The following is a 22,644-nucleotide window of genomic DNA, read 5'->3' as shown; positions in this document are numbered from 1 at the left end:
TTGTGGAAACCCAACTTGGGTGAAAACTACAATGGGAGTTAGTACCCATAAATTATGTTTAGTGTCTGTTCCATTGTACTAGGATCAGTGCCCTCTCCTTGATAGCTTAAGAAACAACATTATATTCTGGGCTCTTTTTACAGTGAGAAAACAATGATCAAATAACAAAATGCTTATTCACTTTTTTCTAATGGAGAAAAGGAAGAAGTATATGGGTTTAGCGATAGATTATAGTAATATACACTATCTCATATTTCTTATGGAAAGGTCTTAACTGTCCTACAAGTGATAAATAACTTAATTCTTATAGAATTTGAACTTGCAAACTCTCTTTCAAGATTACAAGTTTCACTAGACCAATTCAAATTGACAATTAGAAAAGAAATTTTTTTATCATAGAAAAAAACCATAACTACCCAAATGACATCAGAGAAACGACTTTATTACAGCCAAGTAGAGTCCAAATAACAGTAACAGCCTTGAACTCTAAGTCGTCACCCAACACTAGCACAACTAAAAACTTGCAATAGAGAGTTATATCTAGATGGAAACACTGTTTGGAACTCCCATGCCAGTAAGTCCGCCTCCGTTGGAATGATCAAAAGTGGAAGGATAAAGCAGAGTGTATGGAACTTGCGTCGGTCCATGCCTATTTTTAAGCTCCAGATTTTTGTTTCTCTCAGTGACATTCTTCTCGAGATTCTCAAGGGCGGAAGTGAAGCGAGCAAACACTGGTGGGATCCTTTCATCGTCGGTCCATTCAGGGGTAGAGCCTTTCAACTGTCCCAAATACACTTCGTCTGTTGAATGATGGGATAGCCGCAACAGTATTCCCATCACCTTGATGGCCTGGTCCCTACGAGATACAGATTTCATTGGATATGCTTCTTGGTCATTCACCATTTCCATGAACTCAACAGAACCTTTCTTGGGAATGAGGCAAGAGCTCATGGATGAAAGATTGGGCATATACCCTCCATACGCATATTGTCCAAAGTTGGGAAGATTTTTGAGAATGTGGAGAAGCGTTGGCTGCCGGCTGGGCTAGGGTTTTTCCCCTAGCCTATTCTTGGTGTTTGATCTTTACTATTTTTTCTGTTCTGTTTGGATTGCTAGCTACTGGACATAATTTGCATGGGTGTTTTTGGAAATATTTTGAAGTCAATTTTGGATTGGGGTTTTCTTGTTTGCATGGCAGGGCTTGGAATTTCTTCTGCGTTGGTGAGAACAGATGGTTCTTCTCCAACTATGCATGTAATGCTATCTGAATCATTTTATTCAGGAGAGAGCTTCAAGCTGAAAAAAGTTAATGGTTGTTTTCCGCATAGCCATGATCGCCCTGTTTTGGTTATTCCTCCAACGGCTGTAATGGAGGACATTGATTATTGGACCAAGCATGCTTTGATATGCAAATTTCTTGGAATCCGGATTTCCTTATCCGCTCTTGAGGCATGGATCCGCCGCTCATGGCAGGTGGAAGGCGATATGGAGATTATGTTGGCAGGGAATAGTTATTTTTTTCTTGTATTCTCTTGCATGTCTGATCGTGATCGTGTTTTTGAAGGAGGCCCTTATTTCTACAACCATGTGGGGTTATTTTTCAAACCTTGGCATTCAAGTTTTAATTCTGCTGAGTATCTCTCTTCAACAGTGCCAGTTTGGGTTCGCTTGCCTCGTCTTCCCTTGGAATTATGGCGTGAAGACATCCTTCGACAAATTGTTGCTTTGTTGGGGAAGCCGGCTACGATCGCACATCAATCCCTTGATAAAAAGGTTATTTCTTATGCTAGAATTTGTGTTGAAATTAATTTGAATAACCCATTACCAGATTCTTTGGAAATTTGTCTGGGGGATTCTTCTTGGGTGCAGCAGTTAGATTATGAATCCCTCCCTTTCTGTTGCCGAATTTGTCATGAGTATGGTCATTTCTAGCGTCAATGCCCCCATAACTTGAGTTTCAAAGGAGTGGATGGTTCTACAGCTAGCAATGCTGGTGGTTTGGCAGATACTACAGGGAAAGGACAATCTCAAATGGCTAATACTACCAAGGGGATGAATCTGCAAGATGCTACAGGTAAGGGTAAGGCTCAAATGCAGGATAAGGATGGATTTATCCCTGTTTGCCCTTGAGCTAAGGGACGTGGTCAAAAGAGGCCTTTGAAAGAAAGATTATCTGATTCAAGTTTTAACCGCTTTGAGGTACTAGATAGTATGGTTCTAGAGGAGGGTATTCCTCCTCCTATCTCTTCTGATCTAGTTTTCCCAGATGAGAGATCTATTCCTAATGATGCTTGTGGGGCATCCCAAGTTGTAGTATATCAAAACTGTGAGGTCCCTGTAGCTCTTGTGACAGAGGCTCTGGTGACTCCTGCAGTGTTGGAGGATAATGATGTTGTTTTGGCTGACTTGGTTAAGGATGTGCTACCATCAGGTAAGGGCAAGGGATCTCCTCTCCCCTTGGGGTTGATGCCTCAACCCTTTAAGTGGGCTTCTTTTACTCCCCCTCTAAGGAGTGGGCGCAAAACAGACCAAGAGAAGATTAAACTCATAGGAGATATATTGATTGAGTCTGGTTCAGTGAAACCTTTGGATTCTCATTTTCCCAATTCTACCCAATGATGATTATTCTCTCATGGAATGTAAGGGGGTTGAATAGCATCCCTAGACAAAAGGCTATTCATAACTTGGTTGTTGATCATAGTCCTGATTTTTTTTGTATCCAAGAGACTAAGCTCTCTATGGAGTCTATGGTCCAACATGCCTCTAGTATTTGGTCGCGTGGCCAATGCCAGTGTGTTGGGGCAACAGACAGTGCTGGTGGTTTAGCTATATTTTGGGATCCTCAAAAAATTTCTCCTCTTGGCTGGATGTCTTCTCGCTCAACTCTCTCTATGGTAGCTTCTGCTCTAGACTCAGGAGAGGTAATCATGGTTACTAATGTGTATGTACCTATTGATCTTGTGGGAAAGGAGGAACTTTGGGAATATATTCAATATGTTAGAAATTGTCATCCTTATCATCCTTGGGTATTAGTAGGGGACTTCAATTCAGTTTTAAGGCTGGAGGAGAAGCATGGTGGTTTGGCTAGATTGGGGCCTTCTTCTGCCCTTCTTCAGCAACACATATCTCTTTTGCATCTCTTTGATGTTAAGCCTTCTAATCGTCTCTATACCTAGAATAATCGCAGGACTGGTGTTGTTGCTATCTCAGAACGTCTGGATAGATTTCTTATTTCTTGCTTCTAGGTTAGTGGCACCCTTACTATTTCTTCAGAAATCCTTAATTGGAGGGGTTCAGATCATTGTCCAATCAAATTTTCTGCTATAGGGGCTTATGTTCCGAAGCATCCTCCTTTTAAGTTCCAGTTGATGTGGCTTCGTGACTCCTCTCTTCATGATTTTGTTTTTTGTTGGTGGAAAGATGGTGCTCTTGCATATGGTACTGCAATGTTTTCATTTTCTAAAAGGCTTCAATATGTTAAAAGGCAGCTCAAGATATGGAATAGGCAATGCTTTGGGAACCTTCACTTTATGAAGAGGCTTGTTCAAGAAGATCTTGATGTCATCACGAGGGAGATTAGAGATCGAAGTTTCTCAAAGGATCTTGGCAAGGCTGAATCCCTTGCATCTAGAGCTCTAGAAGAATGGGAACTTCGAGAGGAAATTTTTTGGAAGCAAAAGGCTAGAGTTGATTGGCTCCAGGAAGGTGATTGAAACACTGCCTTTTTCCATAAAATAGTGCAATCTCGCCGGAATCAGAGCACTATCTCTTCTTTGGTTAATTCTCAAGGTATCCAACTAAATTCCTTGCCAACTTTGTTCCAGGAGGCTATTTCGTATTTCTCTACCCTCTTCTCTGAGGACTCTCCTCCTACTAATAATGAAGAAAATAATATTTTGTCCTGTATTCCTTCCCTTATCACTTAGGAAATTAATGATTATCTCATGCGTCCAATCTCTTTGGAAGAGCTAGAGGAGGTGGTCTTTGGCATGCCTAAGGGGAAGGCTCCTGGTCCTGATGGCTTTCTAGTTGAATTCTTTTAGAAATTTTGGGACATATTTAATCATGATTTGTTGGAGGTGATTAAAGAATCCTATGCTAGCAAGCAGATGCTTCGAGCTTTGAACTCTACATTCTTGACTCTTATTCCTAAGAGAGAGGGTGCTAATCAATTGGAGTTTTTTAGACCAATCGCCTTATGTAATGTGGTTTACAAAGTTATTACTAAGTTGATTGTTGAGAGACTGAAAAGGTGGCTTCCCATTATTATCTCAGAAGAACAAGGTGGTTTTGTTGCTGGCAGACAAATTTTGGATGGGGTGGTTATTGCTACTGAGGCTATTCAGTCTATGGCTACTTCAAGGGAGAGAGTCATGTTTGTTAAGTTGGATATGGCTAAGGCCTACGATAGAGTTAAATGGAGCTTCCTAAGGAGTATTCTTCTTTCTTTTGGATTTAGCTCTGACTGGGTGAGTTGGATTATGAGTTGTGTTACTTCTGCCTATTTTTCTGTTCTTATTAATGGTCAACCTTCTCAACTATTTGGTGCTTCTAGAGGCCTCCGCCAGGGTGACCCTCTCTCCCCATATCTATTCATCATCATGGTTGAAGGCTTGGGCAGATTCATTAAGCATTAGGTGTCCCAGAATTCTATTCAAGGCTGGCGGTGGGGTAATGGCTTACCTTCTCTTTCCCATCTTCAATTTGTTGATGATTCTGCTCTTGCCGGTCTTGCTAGGATCAAGGAAGCTGAAGCCTTTCGACATGCTTTGGACATTTATTTGGCAGCCTCAGGCTAGAAAGTTAATGAGCACAAATCTTCCATTTACCTTTTTAACACTCCTGATTCTATTCAGCACATGATTGTTGGTATCCTACAGTTTTAGATAGGACCACTTCCTTTGACTTATCTTGGCATTCCTAATACTGTTTCCAGGCAGCCACGTCTCTTCTGGAAAAATTTGATTACCAAGCTTCAGGATAAGGTAAATCATTGGACTCATAGATGGCTTTCTACTGCTACCCGGGTTACTCTTCTTCAAGCTGTTATCCAAGCTCTTCCTACTTATAGAAGCATGGTTCACGCTACACCTATTTACTTTCTCAAGGAGTTTGATGCTCTTTCTCGACAATTCCTTTGGAGTGGTAATTTGCGTAGTACTAAATGGAGCTTGGTTAATTGGGCAACTATTTGTAGGCCTAAAAAGGAGGGTGGTTTTGGTCTTCAATCTACTCTATTGAGTAGTCAAGCTTTGGTTGCTAAACTTTATTGGCGATGGTGCTTTGGACAACATCAACTTTGGGCTTGTATTATCACTCATAAATATTTTCATGGTGCTGATCCTTGCTCTATTTCTGCACTTCCTCTTGAAGGTCGTAGCTCAATAGTTTGGCATACTTTAAAGACAGGTGCGATGTTGGTGAAGAGGGGTCTGTTCTGGATATGTAAAGGAGGTTCTCAGGCTTTTTTTTGGTCTGATGCTTGGGATGGATTCCCTTCCATTTTATCCATATACCCTCATCTTTAGCCTCTTTGTGACTCTTTTCTTGCCGCTGGATGGGATAAAGTGGCTCATTACAAGACTCCTTATCAATTGGGACCTGTTGTTGGTTACAGATGGAAGCATTCTTCTGATTGGCCTCCTGGAGGTACAGACATGGATCGTCAGGAGCTTTCTCAAATTCTGGCCTTTAGAGAGTGTTCTTCTTTGCTTGGTCCAGATGTTTTGGCTTGGGGCGGTACCTTGTCTAGTAAATATCATGTCTCTGCTGGGTATCAGGAGATAACTAGACAATTATTTGGGGATGCTGAGGTCCCTTGGTGGAAGCAAGTTTGGAATAAAGTTTCTTGGTCCAAGTGCATTTTTTTCATGTGGCTAGTGGCTCACAACCGTTGTCTTACCTGGGATAATCTTTGTAAACGTGGATTTCAGAGCCCCTCTTATTGTGTTTTGTGTGGTAATGGAGAGGAGTCTGTCTCCCATCTGTTCTTCCATTGCTACTATTCTACTCAGATATGGCACCTTTGGTGGAGCACTTGGGGTTGCTCTTGTCAGCATGCTTCCTCTTTGCCTGAGTTCTGGGCCCGCTTGGGTAGTGCTCCCTCCAAGTCTTCTTCTCTCCATGCTGCTTGGATTGCTAGCCCATCTTTCATGCTTTGGCATATCTGGTTGGAGAGGAATCATCGCATATTCCAAGATGTTCGGCTTGGTGTTTTGCATCTTTGGTGGAAAATATCATATTCCCTTCAGGAAACTATTCTTGTGAAGTGTGAGCTTGATGGGGGTATGGATCCAGTTGATCTTGCTATCTATAATCGCCTCAATTTTCATCTTCGGGATGGGGCTGCAGCTCATAGGTTTCCTTCTATGTCCAGGTAGCTTCACCATCAGAGGAAGGGTCGGGTTAACCAGGATGGACACTGGACTCCTCCTCCCTATGGAGTTCTAAAAATTAACACTGATGGTTCTTCTTGTGGGAATCCTAGTCCTGCTGCTATTGGCGGAGTGGCTCGTTGTAGTGTTGGGGATGTTAAATTTTTCTTCTCAGTTCATAAGGGTGATTATACTAACAATCTCATGGAAGCTCAGGCTATTTTATATGCTGTGGAACAGTGTTGCTTGCGGGGATGGAGTAAGATTATTTGTGAGTCTGATTCCCAGGTGGTGGTGAACATGCTTTCTTCGCAAGAGCTTGAGGATGTTAGTTGGCAGCTGGCCACTGTTGTTAAGCAGATAATTTTCTTCTCTTCCTCTTTTCAGTTCATTAGGTTCACGTATATTCCTCGTGAATGGAATAGAACTACTGATTGTTTAGCCAAATGGGCTTCTAGTCATGATCCGAGTTGGAATATTAGGGATAGGAGGCAACTGTCCTTTGAGATGGTGCAAGAATTTGATGATCTTGTTGCTCAGGATCGAGCTCTTTGTTGAGCTCTCCTGGTTGTATTCCTTTCTGTCTTAATAAATTTTTACCCCTCTTTTTGCATATTGTCCAAAGTTAACTGCTGCGTGGTGAGCGGATGCAACCCAGAGAAGGGTGGTGATTGCTTCCGCTACTTCCTCCACCGACTCCATCTCATACCATCCACTTTCAATATTCCCCAGCCTAACGTCTCCATGCCCCACATTTTTCACCTCCTTGCAAAATTCTTGAACTTCTGTGTCTTTCTTGATGTCATCGTCGCTCTTGTAGTACAGAGACAGGTAATCAGTCGCCCATTGCTTCAAAGCAGCCCACATCTCCAGACCGTCCACTTCATCTGGGTAGTCATCTATCACAAGCCTCAGCCCGTGAGGAGCCATTGAGTCTGTAACTGCCATCCCTCTGCACATCTCCTAGCTTAGAATTATTTATATTCACTGGTAAACTATATTTGACAGTAGAGAGTAATTATGTACAGCACCGAAAGAGCACTATACCTTTTGATTAGATCGGCGGGTAAGCCTTGTTCGCTGAATTTCCAGTGTTTGTAAACTTCAGAGGACAACTCTATGGCGTATTTGTAGGGTGTGAAACCATATTCGATAATACCGTCTGCATTGATCAGGGATTGTCGGGCAGTTGCATTAATCTCCATAGTGCCAGCGTAATGGAGGATTAACAGCTTGTGAATGGGATGCATTTTGCTTAGTTGCCTATGGGTGGCAATGATGAAGGGCTCCATTATAGCATGAGTTCTTAGCGTGTGATGTGCATAAAATAATAGTGAATGTGATAATACCAGACCAATTATAAGAATCCTTGATAATTTCAACGTGACCTTACCAATGACTGATTAACTGGTGATGACCGGCATCGTTGACTGCTGAATGTGCTTTGGCGAGCAGCCACAGGGCTCCTTCTTCTCCCTCTTGGGCAAGGGTGTAAACGTTTCTTTCGAATCGGTTGTTACTGGTGGGAGGCAGACACAACTCGATCGCAACAGTCCTGAGAATACCTCGGTCTGTAAGAAAGAAGAGAGTGCGAGAGGCATACATTTTATGATAATCTGATTGGTTGTTAATTCGTTCGATGTAGGGCATGTAAGCATCATAGTAATCCAGGACGAACAGTCTCTTCGCTTCTACAGCCTGTTTAAATTATAGACGACATTTAGTCATGACAGAACAGTGGTAGTTTATTGGGTGGAGAGATGCAATATGTTAGTAACAGCATACCTGCTCCACTGAAAGACCGTCCAAGTTTTTCTCGATATGTTGTGCGGAGATATAACTCTCTCGATGACCATGTAACTCGGTGTCCAAGCTGCTCGAGGGAGGAAAGCTCTGTGCCAAGTGCGGAGTAATATAAGCAATAATATTCAGCTACACTGGATTCAAGATTTCTGAAAGCTTTTAATTAAACGTTCTTGAAACCTAATTTGCTTGCCTGTAGACACTAAATGGCCATGGGATTTATCCCGGAAAGGGCTTGTCGAGCGAACTCTTCATCCGTCATCCAGGCGAATTCATTAGCTGTGAATCATACACCAACTCAAGATCGAATTATAATTTGATATCAGCTGGGGGAGAGAATCTAATTGGGCATGTGTCTCGCTGTTTAGTTAGCAAGACCAAATAAACAGTTCGCGGTAATCATAATATGTTTTGACATACTGGTATTACATCATTTTAAAATCTACTAATATATTTCATTTAGCCGAAAGATTTGAAGGTTGCATCTATTGATAGTATCAATTTTGACAAAAACATTTGTTCATCAGGTACCCTTAAAAACTTGAGGAGTTGGGTAAACGGAAGTGCTGTAAAGAGGTTTGACTTCCTCGAGAGATGAGAAAAAATGATCATCAAACTTTCGCTGGGGCGACAGGTTTTTGGCGAAGGCCGGCACCGAATCAGCTCTGTAGTCGGAGTCGTTCCTGTGAGGGATCTTTTCGTCTGGTGGAATGAAGAACGGGATTTCCGTCAAGCTTTCCGAGTTGATATCTGTCATGTTAAGGTCACGTAAGTTGAATATATGCGAATATTTGATTTGTAAGAGAATGAATTTGTATTGGCACCGCCTTAAAAATACCTGTTTTAGTTGTGGGTCTTCCTGTTCGACACCTCCTCGGATAAGGAATCTTGTAGGACCTACCCAACACTCGTCTGTGAAGATTGGGACTCCCGTCTGGGTTACCCAGATCATTGTAAACATCATAATCATATATACGTTCCCAAAACTTCCTCTCTCCTCTTCCATTTCCTCGCAGAATGTACAGCTCCTGCTCTCTCAACTTTTTCAGTCTGGCAGGTGTTTCATCTCGAAGATGGCGCTGAGACGAAAGTAGAATTGATCCGATAAGTTTGCAAAGCGTAGGAGAAAAGTGAACGTATTATGTGACAGTCAATGTGTTTGATATCTATTTCCCTAGATCGACTTTATCAATACTTGCGAAGTAGCTATCGCCAATAATTCATAGACAAGTAAATTTCTATATATGTTTCGAAAACAACAGCTGTTAAAATTGTTATTGTCTACTTTGTCTTCTCTTGGCTTTAGAAAACACGATAAATGAGGATGGAAAGCTTGTCCAAAAAAATGCTAACCCCATTAGACCCCGTTTGGTTGGGAAGATGAATTTTTTTCATAATCAGGTTATCTGATAACCAGGTTTTCGAAAATCTGGTTATATATTTTAGGAAGATAGTTGGATCGTTTGGTTGACACAGAAGATGAATTTTCAAATCCATATTCTGCGTTTGGTTGCCAATTTATAAATTGGAATTGGAACGGAATATGACTGGGAATATCTTTTTCTTGCGTTCGGTTGTTCATTTTCGAATTGGAATTGGAATTTGATGTAATTTTTTCTAATCTTATTTAATTAGTGAAACACAAGGATTATAATGAGTAAAGTATTAATATTTATGATTTAATTTATTTATAATTAGACTACATTATTATTATTTTTTATTCTTGAATATTCACAATTTTATTTTGTTAGTCAAGAATAAATAAAATGATTATTATTTTTTATTTTAATTCTATTTATTAGCAAAGAAAAGTAAAAAATAATCATACTTGCAATCATTTGTACAAAGTTATTTTTTGTCTCATTGTTGGAAATTGTGATCATATGTATTATATATTTTTGAAAAATTATGTAAGACAAATTTATCGTCAAATTGAATTTATTGTCAAGTTCATCTAAACTTCATAATTGTCGAACTCGAACTCAAACTCGAACCTTGTGACTTAGCCACTAAATATGTGTGTGTTTGTGTGCTCCCTCTATCCCTCCCCGTGTTTGTGTTCATCCATGTTATTTGTCAGAAGGATTGGACACAATAAATGTTGTTTATGCAGATGAATTATTGCCTACACTATATGAGAATTCTTGCATCTCTTAGGACCAGTTACCGACATAGAGAGGGAGTGTGAGGCATGCTGTGGCTCTTGGTCAATATCTTCAGAATCCATTGGCCATGGTTGACACATTATATAGTCTTAGCAAAGAAATATTATCATTGAAGCTTCATTCGTTGGAACATTTCCTTACTCTAGATGAAAAGTATGAAGTTGTTGAGCAGGTAATGGTTACAACAACCAACTGTAGAGGCTATGAAGCGACTTGTCTTTATAAATGCTATTGGTTTTTTAAAGGTTTAGAGGGAATGGACAAGCAGCTTCCGGAAACCATGTTATGGATCCATTGGATGATACTAGAATTCATCCAAAGTCATATGAACTTGCCAAGAAAATGGCTAAGGACATATATTGTGAAGAAGCTGGACATGATATAGATGATATGGATGAGGAAACACAAGAAATGGCTGTTGAGCATGTCAAAAAATATCCTAATCTGTTAAATGCCCTTGATATTGATGAATATGCTAGAAGTGTGGAGCAACTGACATCCAATAAAAAGTAGGAAACCCTTGCTGACATAAAGAGTGAATTGTTACATGGATTTAAGGATTTGAGATCGCCATATAAAGAGCCATCCCAGGATGAGGAATTTTATCTGCTGACTGGAGAAAATGAAGAGACCATATCAGTAGAAAAAATTGTCCAAGCAACAGCCCGTAGAGTCCAAAATCATCGTATAATTTGTGATCTGGAATTAGGCTTGACAGGAATAATATTGAAAGAGGAGCTTTCTGATGATCTAGATATAGATCCTGTAGAAAAAATTGCAGAAGGCAGCATCCTTACCTGTTGGGTGAAAACTATGACAAAAGTGAAGTGCCTAGTTGAGTTAACTTGCAAAGAGAGTTCACTGATGAATGATAACTATCAGGGCGAACAGGATAAGGATAAGGAGGTTAATGATCCATATTTTGTGGAAGAGGATTCCACTTCATGAAGTGAACAAGAGAATGAAACCATTAAGTTCCTAGCAGATAAAGAGCCAGGGGAGAGTATTATCCATCCAAGCTTGAAAGGTCCTACTCACTTGATTCTAACACTGAACATTTTCAATGGAGTTTATGCACACAAGGATATTGTGGAGGGAGGAAAAGACCAAAAGGATTTTGCTAGCTATCTTCGACTTGAAAAATACTTTCAATTGGGGAGGAGACATTTGAAGATCCTGATGAGGTCATAGACAGATATATATTCAAGAGAGGATAAGATATTTCGGTATTTTGTTCTACTATTTGGTGAGTCATAAAATACACATCAATAGACACCTTTCTACAGATGCAAGAACACACAAGCTCCTCTCTCTCTCTCTCTCTCTCTCTCTCTCTCTCTCTCTCTCCGTCCCTCCCTCCCCCCTTCCTATCTCGCACTCTCTGCCCCTCTATGTATCTCTCTCTTTTAATAAATTTATTAAGTTAGTTAATTATTCAACAAAGTATGCAACAAAAATTTTACGTGAAATATTATATAGGAAAAAATATACCATTTTACATTCACAATACATTAAACATTTGATGATAACTTTAACAAGAAAAATGATGCTTTGTCAATAATTGCTCTTAAAAAATGTGGAATTTTGGCAACATAGATTTTACATGCAATTTAAAAAAAAAGATCATGAAAATCATTAATTATATAAATCATATTTTAATATCATGAAATTCTGATAATGAATTTCACATAATTACTACAATATGAAAACTTGCTAACTTGATAGAACAATATCCATGATTTGAATGGTGGTGTAAAAACACACCGTTAAATACGAAAATACTGAGAAATCCATGATGTATGCCCTTGTGCCCCACATTCGACAGCACACCGTTAAATATGAAAACACTAAGAAATCCATGATGTATGCCCTTATGCCCCACATTTGACAGAAACCCTCTCATGCTGCTCAATCTTCCCATTACTGTCTATATTGTTAAATGGTCAATCCTGCATATATGAACTAAACATGCTTGAAAAATTAAAACCTGATTATTTTTTTAATGGAATACACCAAGGAGTGGCATCAAAAATATTGATCGTTTACAAACATAGTAAACAATCATCAGATAGCTCATTTTTTATCAGCATGTGTGGTCTTATAATATCAGCAAATCAAGAGCAATAAAAAAAATACAAGAGAAAGACTCTTTATTTTTGACAATCTTGTCAAGAAGCACGTACATAGGAAACCAAATTGTGAAAAAAAAAAAGAAATTTAAAAAATATCCAAGCAAATTAGGAATATACATATAACATGGGATAGAATCATGACTGTACAATCATCTACCCGAAATCCTCAATACTTTTGATAATCTTGTCAACAAGAACATACATAGGAAATCAAATAGGGACAAAAAGACAAAAAATAAAAACATATGCAAGCAAATTAGGACTATAGATATAACATAGGACAGAATCATGAACTATACAATCATCTAGCAAATCACATTTCTCTATGCTTTCAAGTTCTACAATTGAGCATTCATCATTTGCCACTCCTTGTGTATTTCATGTATGTATGGTTCAAATATAACTCTAATTAACAATGCAATGAACAACTATACCAAATGTTTACAAGATCATAAACTACGTGTTGTGAGAGATCAATGTAATACCATTAAACAAAGCCAACTAACCATCTAGAATTATTTCACATGCCAATTGTGTGAATACCAATGAAATGAACAACTAAACTATGTATTGACCAATGCCAATCATGTCAATGAAATGAATGACTAAACTATGCATAGATCAAGTATGTATACATACGTGCATACATGTGTGTACATACATATGCACAAACATACATACATACGCACATACATACACACATACACACGTACATACATGTGTACATACATATGCACATACATAAATACATACACACACACATACATACATGCTTAACAAAATAATTAAAATGTGCTCAGTAATGATTTACAATATAGTGTTGTGACAGATCAATGCAATACCATTACAGAAAGCCAATTAACCATCTGGAATGACTTCACATGCCAATCGTGTGAATGCCAATGAAATGAACAACTATCCTGCGTATTGACCAATGCCAATCATGTCAATAAAATGGATGACTAAACTATGCATAGATCAAGTTTGTATACATACGTACATACATGTGTGTGCATACATATGCACATACATACATACATACGTACATACATGTGTGTACATACATATGCACATACATACATACATACACATATACATACATACATGCTTAGCAAAATAGTAAAAGTGTGCTCAGTAATGAGTTCCAGTATAGTGTTGTGAGAGATCAATGCAATGCATAGAGCAAGTATGTATACATGCATACATACATGTGTGTATATACATATGCACATACATACATACGTACATACATGTGTGTACATACATACTGTTTGTTTCAAATCTGTTTAGCAAAATAGTCAATATGTGCTCACTAATGAATTCCGGTATAGTGTTGTGACAGATCAATACCAGTGAAATGGACAACTAAACTTTGTAACAGTTTCTTGCTAGTAATGAGTTCTAGTATAGTGTTGTGAGAGATGAATGCAGTACCATATAAATAGAGCCAAGTCATAAACTATGTATAGATCAATGGCAATCATGGCTTTTATCTAGACATAATCAATATGTGCTCAATAATGAAATTTACAAGTATATCACTAGCTTTTATCTATACATAGCTGACCTATACATAGTTTATCATGGTTCTATTTCTATCTACTATTTGCTTAGAAATTTAGTCAATATATGTGGTAACTGTTTGTTTCAAATCTTTTTTTAAAATAGTCAATATGTGCTCACTAATAAATTTCAATATAGTGCTATGAGAGATCAATAATAGTTAAATGAACAACTAAACTTTGTAACAGTGTCTAGCTATTTGTGTCAAATCTGTTTAGTAAAATAGTCAATATGTGCTCAATAATGAATTTCACTATGTGCTCATGTGATTACCTATATATATCATAATGCCAATCATACTAGCAAAACATGGCAATCATGCTTTCATCTATACATAGTTGACCTATACATAGTTTATCATGGTTCAAATCTGTTTAGCGAAATAGTCCAATATATGCTGTAACAGTTTGTTTAGAATCTGTTTAACAAAATAGTAAATGTATGCTCACTAATGACTTCCAGTATAGTGCTGTGAGAGATCAATGCAATACCATTAATCAAAGTGAATCATGCCAATGAAATGAACAACTAAACTATGGCTATATCAAGTATGTATAGATCCATGCAAAATCATTCAACATACTTATGACATCATAAACTATGTACAGATCAATGCAATACCATTAAACGCAGCCAACTCATAAACTATGTATGGATACATGGAAGATCAATGACAATCATGTCTTTTATCTATTCATAGTTGACATATACAGAGTTTATCATGGTTCAAATCTGTTTAGCAAAACAGTCCAATACATGTTGTAACAGTTTGTTTAGAATCTGTTTAACAAAATAGTAAATATATGCTCACTAATAACTTCCAGTATAGTGCTATGAGAGATCAATACAACCATTAATCAAAGTGAATCATGCCAATGAAATGAACAACTAAACTATGGATATATCAAGTATGTATAGATCCATGCAAAATCATTCAACATACTTATGACGTCATAAACTATGTACAAATCAATGCAATACCATTAAACACAACCAACTCATAAACTATGTATGGATACATGGAAGATCAATGACAATCATGGCTTTTATCTATACATAGTTGACATATACATAATTTATCATGGTTCAAATTTGTTTAGCAAAATAGTCCAATACATGTTGTAATAGTTTGTTTAGAATCTGTTTAACAAAATAGTAAATATATGCTCACTAATGACTTTCAGTATAGTGTTATGAGAGATCACTAATTAAATAGTCAAAATGTGCTCAATAATGAGTTCCAATATAGTGATGTGAGATCAATATAGTTTCAGTTTAGTGCTATTAGAGATTAATGCAAAACCATTGAATAGAGTAATCATGCAACATAAGTCATTGCAATCCAATCAGTAGCTGAAATAGTTAAATGGTACCAAATGTCATTGCAATCCACTCCACTCTCTCCACCTCATCCATCATCAAGAACCCTTTGTCTCTTTCACATTGAAGCATGAAGGTATCATGTTCTTTCATGAAAATTGCTCGACTCAGTTCAGGGATAGCTTTGAGAGTAGTATATGCAGTAGTCAAAATATTATCATCTTCAGATTTATCCACTCTTACAATCTGAGGCTTACCGAGGCCATCTTTTAGTTCCTTCATAGTTTCGCATATCACATCCAATGATGTAGCCAAAGATGTCTTCTTCTTCTTTCCCCTCCTTGATGATGATGGTGGAGGAGTCCCTCTAGCACTTGCACTCGATTGATTGGAATGATATAACTCTTCATCGATATCTGGTTGGCTGTCAAGAGGTGTACCATAATTAGTATCATCCTCATCAAGCACATTAAATGCATTGTTCATAGGGTGCCCTTATTCAGCATCAAGGGGTGTTGTACATGCAAACCCTTCAACAATGTCATTATCGACAATTACAGCCAACTCATTGAAATATTGGAAAGGTGACCTCTTATACATTTTTGCATTTTTGAATTCTCTCCTCTACATGTAAGCATTAATAGATGGATTAGATTGTAAGTTTTTCATTATTAAAATAAGAAGGGAAAATTTCTTCAATGAAAAGAGTACAAAGATCATCCTACCTTCAAAAGGTCATCCCACACTGAATCCTCAGCATCCATAGTTTGAGTTTCTTCATTCCAAGCTAACCCACTTGTATTTTTCAAGTCCTTCATTACTTTATATCCTACTTTCCATGTTTTCAGCTTATTCTTAAAATGATCTCGTGACAGATTCAAGTTCATCACTGCATTGAATGTCCTCTCTATTGCAGTCCACGCCTCTTTTTTAAACCTACCTTCACCTTTTTGTCCGAGATAGACTTGTTCGAGGAGCAAGTCTAGAAACTAGCGTTCCATCGATTTTGTCCACATTTTCTTCTTTGAAGAAGAAGATTTGTTGCTCATAGTGAGGGATCCATCTATATTACTCAAAGTAATGGGAGAACACATCTAGCTCACATGATCAGATCCGTCCATGCTCATCATGAGCTCGGTATATGCCATTGTGTACTCCTTTGTGTATTTCATTTAAATTTGAAGGTGAAAATATTTAACTATCAATTTGTAATACGTCATAATGGAACGAGGCTAACATATTGAATAGGTAAATGTATTACGATTTAAAGTAATCATATGAATGAAATTGAAAGTTATTGCTCTTTAAATTTAAATGGAATGTAGCAAGCAGTAACATCAAAAAAATAGGATTTTCAACAAATTCGTTGTTCTCTTCTTACTAGTGGGATTATGATCTTCATCATTTGGTACTCCTTGCTGTATTTCATTTAAAATTGAAGATAATAAACTTTAAATATCATTTTTTAATACATCCTAATGCAATGAGGCTAACATTTAATAAACTTGAAAGCATTTAACTGAAGATGATACACATTTTAAGCAATAATTGATGATAACACATCAACATAAAAAAAACTACCAGTAAGACAAAATGGTGATATCAATGGCAAGTAAATAGTCATAAGCCCCATTATGAAGCATGTTATTGTACTTTCTCAATGCAAAGATGTATAATAATTGTGCTTTCTTGCATTTAAAACAATGTAATCTATATTTCAAGTTGGATTGTGTATTGCAGATATGATCAACAATTTTTGTACATAATGTAGGTGTGAAATTGAAAGTTAATGTTCTTTTTATTTAATTAGAATGTAGCAAAGACTAATATCAGAATAATGAAATCACACACCATCATTGTATATGCATACATCAATTTAATCATATAAAGCACATTGCCTTCTAATAAATCATTTATTCTCGAGATCTATAATCTACCCACATCCTATTTGCTATATCTTCTCGAAATTGGGCCCACTCATTTCTATCCTCCTAAGACAACCCATATGTCTCAAGCAGTGGTACCTCTATCCCATCATGATCATCTTCCTCTTCAATAGCTTCTTCTGATGGAAGGCCATCCTCTATCGTAATGAAATTGTGAAGTATGCAACATGCTAAAATAATATAGGATAGTGTCATAATATCATAAGACATTGCATGTCTTAAGATTGGGAAACACTACTTCAGAATACCAAATGTACATTTTATTTCATTTCTAAGAGAGGAGTGTCAATGGTTTAACAACTCATGTGCGAAGTTTATTGGGTTTTCTCTTGACCACTCTTTCAAGTGGTAGCATGTACATCGATAAGGAGTGAGAAATCCAGGTGCATTTGGATATCCAACATCCACGAGATAATATTTTCCTACATAAAGAAAGTATTTTGTCAATACTTGAAACATTTAGCATAACCTTGAGTATATTAAAATGTGATTTGGCTTACGAGGGGGAACTACAAGTGGATCTAATCTGGATAGAGCTGAGGCTAGAACACAGCTATCTGTAGCAGAGCCTTCCCAACCAGCAAGGCAATACTGAAACTTACAATCAAAGGAGCAGAAACCCATAACATTTTGCGATAGGTTCCCTTTTCTATCATGATATTTACCCTGTATGTTGACATCGACTCGCACTGGAATATGGATTCTGTCAATGGCTCCAATGTAGTCCTGTGGGATATGATACATTGATCAAATGTATGCTCAAGTAATAATAAGATAAGGAAAACATTCTAGACAATAAACTTGTAACAATGTGTGATTTACCATGAAGAATGGTTCAAAATGATCCTTCCCACTAATTTCAGGAGGAGTGCTTGGAGCAGGTGGTATGAAGTAATCTCTGTGAAGGGCTAAGACAACCATCAAAACCTTGTGGAAGTACCGACTGACTATCTCTCGTGAGTGCCCAAAGTTATGGGCAATCTTGTGGTTCCTTAGATTGTGCCCAAGGGTGTGGAGGAACATCACTAGTTGTTCCTCTAACTTCAAGTGGATCGTATCTCTCAAGCTTCCTTTCAGCCTCAGAATATGAGCTAGAGAAAAGAAGGCTGCCCTACTCATCCAAATCTGATCATGACAATCCACCTCATTCGAATGAATAATGTCTCTACAAAAGGAATTTCCTTTTCTTATTCATTTACCCATTTGACTGCCTTCTCGGGCTACCAGTACTTTGGCTATGCCAACAAAAGCAAAAAGAATTGTGAGAATGCGGGTGTATGTGGTCTTCTTAACTATGCTTCCTTGGACCTCTATACTCTCCATAGGATCCATCAGTGACCTGAAAGGTGGACAATTTAAACACTATCAGTTATGAGATATCAACTATCACCTATCGAGATATAACATGATTATTTGGTAGCCTCATTGCATTAAGAAGTCAATTATTTATTCAAATACAGCAAAGAGTACCAACTACTGAGGATCATAAGCCCATCAAGAACAAATTACAATAATGTGTCATTATACTCCATGTAATCTATCTATACCAATGAAAGCATAATACTAATTCCATTTGTCTATATGTATACACACATGTATGTATATATGTATGTGCACACACATGTATGTATGCATGTACGTACACACACACACACACATGTATGCATGTACATGTATGTACACACACATGTATGTATGCATGTACGTACGTACATACACATGTATGTATGTGTGTATGTACATACACACACATGAGTGTATGTATGTATGTATGCATGCATGTACGTACACACACATGTATGCATGTATGTACATACACACACACATGTATGTATGTGTGTACGTATGTACACACACATGTATGTATGTATGTATGTATGCATGTACGCAGATGTATAAATGTACAGACACATGTATGTATGTACACATACACATGTACAAACTATAACCTGAATTTGGGCTTTTATGAATGTGTTTTAATGAACCGTCAGGTCCGTTGAAACTGAGGCTCATCTTTTAGAAGATGAAAAGTAGCATTGTTGGCAATGGGAATCGAGTTTCTTTCTACATTGATCTATACATAGTTTGAAATTAGGGCTTTTATCTATACATAGTTTATGACCTCATAAGTATGTTGAATGATTTTGCATGGATCAATACATACTTGATATATCCATAGTTTAGTTGTTCATTTCATTGGCATCATTCACTTTGATTAATGGTATTGCATTAATCTCTCACAACACTATATTGGAACTCATTGGACTGTTTTGCTAAACAAATTTGAACCATGATAAACTATGTATAGATAAGAGCATGATTGTCATGTTTTGCTATTATGATTGGCACTATAATATATACAGGTAATCACATGATCACATACTAGAATTCATTATTGAGCACATATTGAGCACATATTGATTATGTATAGATAAAAGCCATGATTGCCATTGATCTATACATAGTTGATCCATACATAGTTTATGACTTGGCTCTATTTAATGGTATTGCATTCATCTCTCATAGCAGTATACTAGAACTCATTATTGGCAAGAAACTATTACAAAGTTTAGTTGTTCATTTCACTGGTATTGATCTCTCACAACACTATACTGGAAGTAATTAGTGAGCATATATTGACTATTTTGTCAAACAGGTTCTAAACAAACTGTTACAGCATATATTGGACTATTTTGCTAAATGGATTTGAACCATGATAAACTACGTATAGGTCAACTATGTATAGATAAAAGCCATGATTGCCATGTTTTTCTTGATTGGCACTATGATATATACAGGTAATCACATGAGCACATATTGGAATTCATTATTAAGCACATATTGAGCACATATTGATTATGTATAGATAAAAGCCATGATTGCCATTGATCTATACATAGTTGATCTATACATAGTTTATGACTTGACTCTATTTAATGGTATTGCATTCATCTCTCACAGTAGTATACTAGAACTCATTACTGGCAAGAAACAGTTAGAAAGTTTAGTTATTCATTTCACTGGTATTGATCTCTCACAACACTATACTGGAATTTATTAGTGAACACAAGTTTATGACTTGGCTCTATTTAATGGTATTGCATTCATTTCTCACAACAACATACTAGAACTCATTACTAGCAAGAAACTGTTACAAAGTTTGGTTGTTCATTTCACTGGTATTGATCTCTCACAATACTATAGTGGAATTTATTAGTGAGCACATATTGACTATTTTGCTAAACAGATTTGAAACAAATAGCCAAAAACTATTACAAAGTTTAATTGTTCATTTCACTAGTATTGATCTCTCACAGCACTATACTTGAACTTATTAGTGAGCACATATTGACTATTTTAAAAACAGATTTGAAACAAACAGTTACCACATATATTGACTAAATTGCTAAGCAAATAGTAGATAGAAATAGAACCATGATAAACTATGTATAAGTTAGCTATGTATAGATAAAAGCTATTGAAATACTTGTAAATTTCATTGCTAAGTACAAAAAATTAAAACTTTAACTATGATATATAAAAGTAATCAAACTTAAACAGACTGGGACTCATTCCTGAGCATATATTTTAACTAGTTTTATAAGCAGACTTGCAACATGCAATTATGTTTGAATGAACAAAGAAAATCTTAAAAAATCTAGTATGCAAAGGTGGGTGTCAGAAGAGAACCGTTTAAAGCCACCGTCGCTGTTCAAAGCAGAGAAACCCTAGCCATGGCCACAGAGAAGTCGCAAAAAATGCCACGGCCACAGGAAACCCAACAAACCCAAAAAATGGCACGGCCATAGAAAACCCACAAACCCAGCAAACAGCCATACCCCAACAAACGCAGCAAACCAGAAACCCTCGCCTTCGCACAACAGAGCACGAAAACAACACAACCGTCGTTTTCCAAAAAACCCAATTTTTTCTTCCAAAAACTTAAGGCAGATTCGGTGGACCCGACGATTCATTCAAACGCATTCATAAAAACCCAAAACCTGGTTTTCATTTCAACTTCCACCTATTTCCTGAAAGAAGTTTCTTCCAAGTTTTGAGCGAAATTGGCAGACGAAACCCGAAACCAGGTTATGCGTTTGATGAACCAAATGCCATAGTTTTCCTCCATAACCTAGTTTTGGTGCTGAAAACCCTATTCCGCGGCCGATCTTCCCATAACCAAACGGGGCCTTAAGGAAAATGATTTTTAAAAAATAGCATTCAACAAATCCTGACAATATGCTGCGAACATGGGAATCCATTGAAGGAAAAAGATAAAAGAAGACCCGCGGGCATTTATCGAATAAGTAGAAAGGGAAGATCCAGGAATTGCAGAAAAGATGAAGCTCGGGCAGTTTGCCAGGAACAGCGAAGAGGGTGAGTGATTTCAAGAAGAACTCTCGAGCATAAGCATTCTTCACTAGCAATGCGCCGGGCTCTCCCATTTGAAGGTTATGTTATACCGCGTATATTGATCTTTTGGATCATCCATTAAACTTACCGAAATCTCCTCTCCTCTCCTCTCTGCCCCTCCCCCGTCTCTACAGTCCATACATCATTAGTAAATCCAAATGTGAATACAAGTAAACAAAGTTCAATGTTTGAAAAAATGAGAGATAATAATCTTTTTTTTACCTTCATCAATCTTGTGGCTGCTGACCAGCTGCAGATACACTTTCTGCAGTGTCTCTTCAAGCAACGAGCTCTCAATGGTGGAAGAGTAATCAGTAACGCCTTGGAGATATGTTCTCAATAACACAATTTCTCCATTGATTCCAAACTCCTCCACATCACAGTTATCCTTCGAGATGAATGGCAACACGTTCCCACTCATTTTGACAAAGCTTTAACAAATAGCTGAATCCTTAAACTCGGAAGGCCAAACAACTCTCTGGCCTTTTCCTCTCACAGTCGTGAACATTGAGATGCATATGCTGCTGCAGGAGATACCTATTTATGTACGGTGTCTGAAGATTGATGCCGAGATTTACTCCGGACTCCTTGTTTCCAACTCCAGTTTCACAGATTCCTCTGTGTTTCTAACTTCAGTTTCACCGTATTTCACGTCTCGTGTAGTTTGTATTTGAACTGATTACGTTCAGCTCTTCTTAGATTTTCAACGCATTAAAAGTGAATTCCAATTAGGAATGCATAGTTTAGTCATAATTCACTTTTAATAAAGTAATTCTCCACCGTAAGCTTAGCAAGTGGTTTGCATAAAATAAAGATAGGGAGAACACATGTATTTGTCTTTGTGCATTGCCAAATTATTCTTGAAGAAAGATAAATGCTTTGACCTAAAGATATGAACAAGTGAGTCTACAAATTGGGGTTCTCATTC

At 37.4% G+C, this 22,644-nt stretch overlaps 1 pseudogene; it reads right to left on the bottom strand.

Moving 5' to 3' along the window:
* Positions 1-540: 540 nt before the first annotated feature.
* LOC149545574 (linoleate 9S-lipoxygenase A-like) lies at positions 541-22,205 on the bottom strand (annotated as a pseudogene).
* Between the last annotated feature and the right edge of the window lie 439 nt (positions 22,206-22,644).

The sequence above is a fragment of the Cupressus sempervirens genome, chromosome 7 (assembly GCF_028749045.1).
Source record: "Cupressus sempervirens isolate cs-2001-9-10 chromosome 7, ASM2874904v1, whole genome shotgun sequence".
NCBI lineage: Eukaryota > Viridiplantae > Streptophyta > Pinopsida > Cupressales > Cupressaceae > Cupressus > Cupressus sempervirens.
Note: the sequence above shows the minus strand (reverse complement) of the source record. Positions and strands in the feature narration are given on the sequence as shown.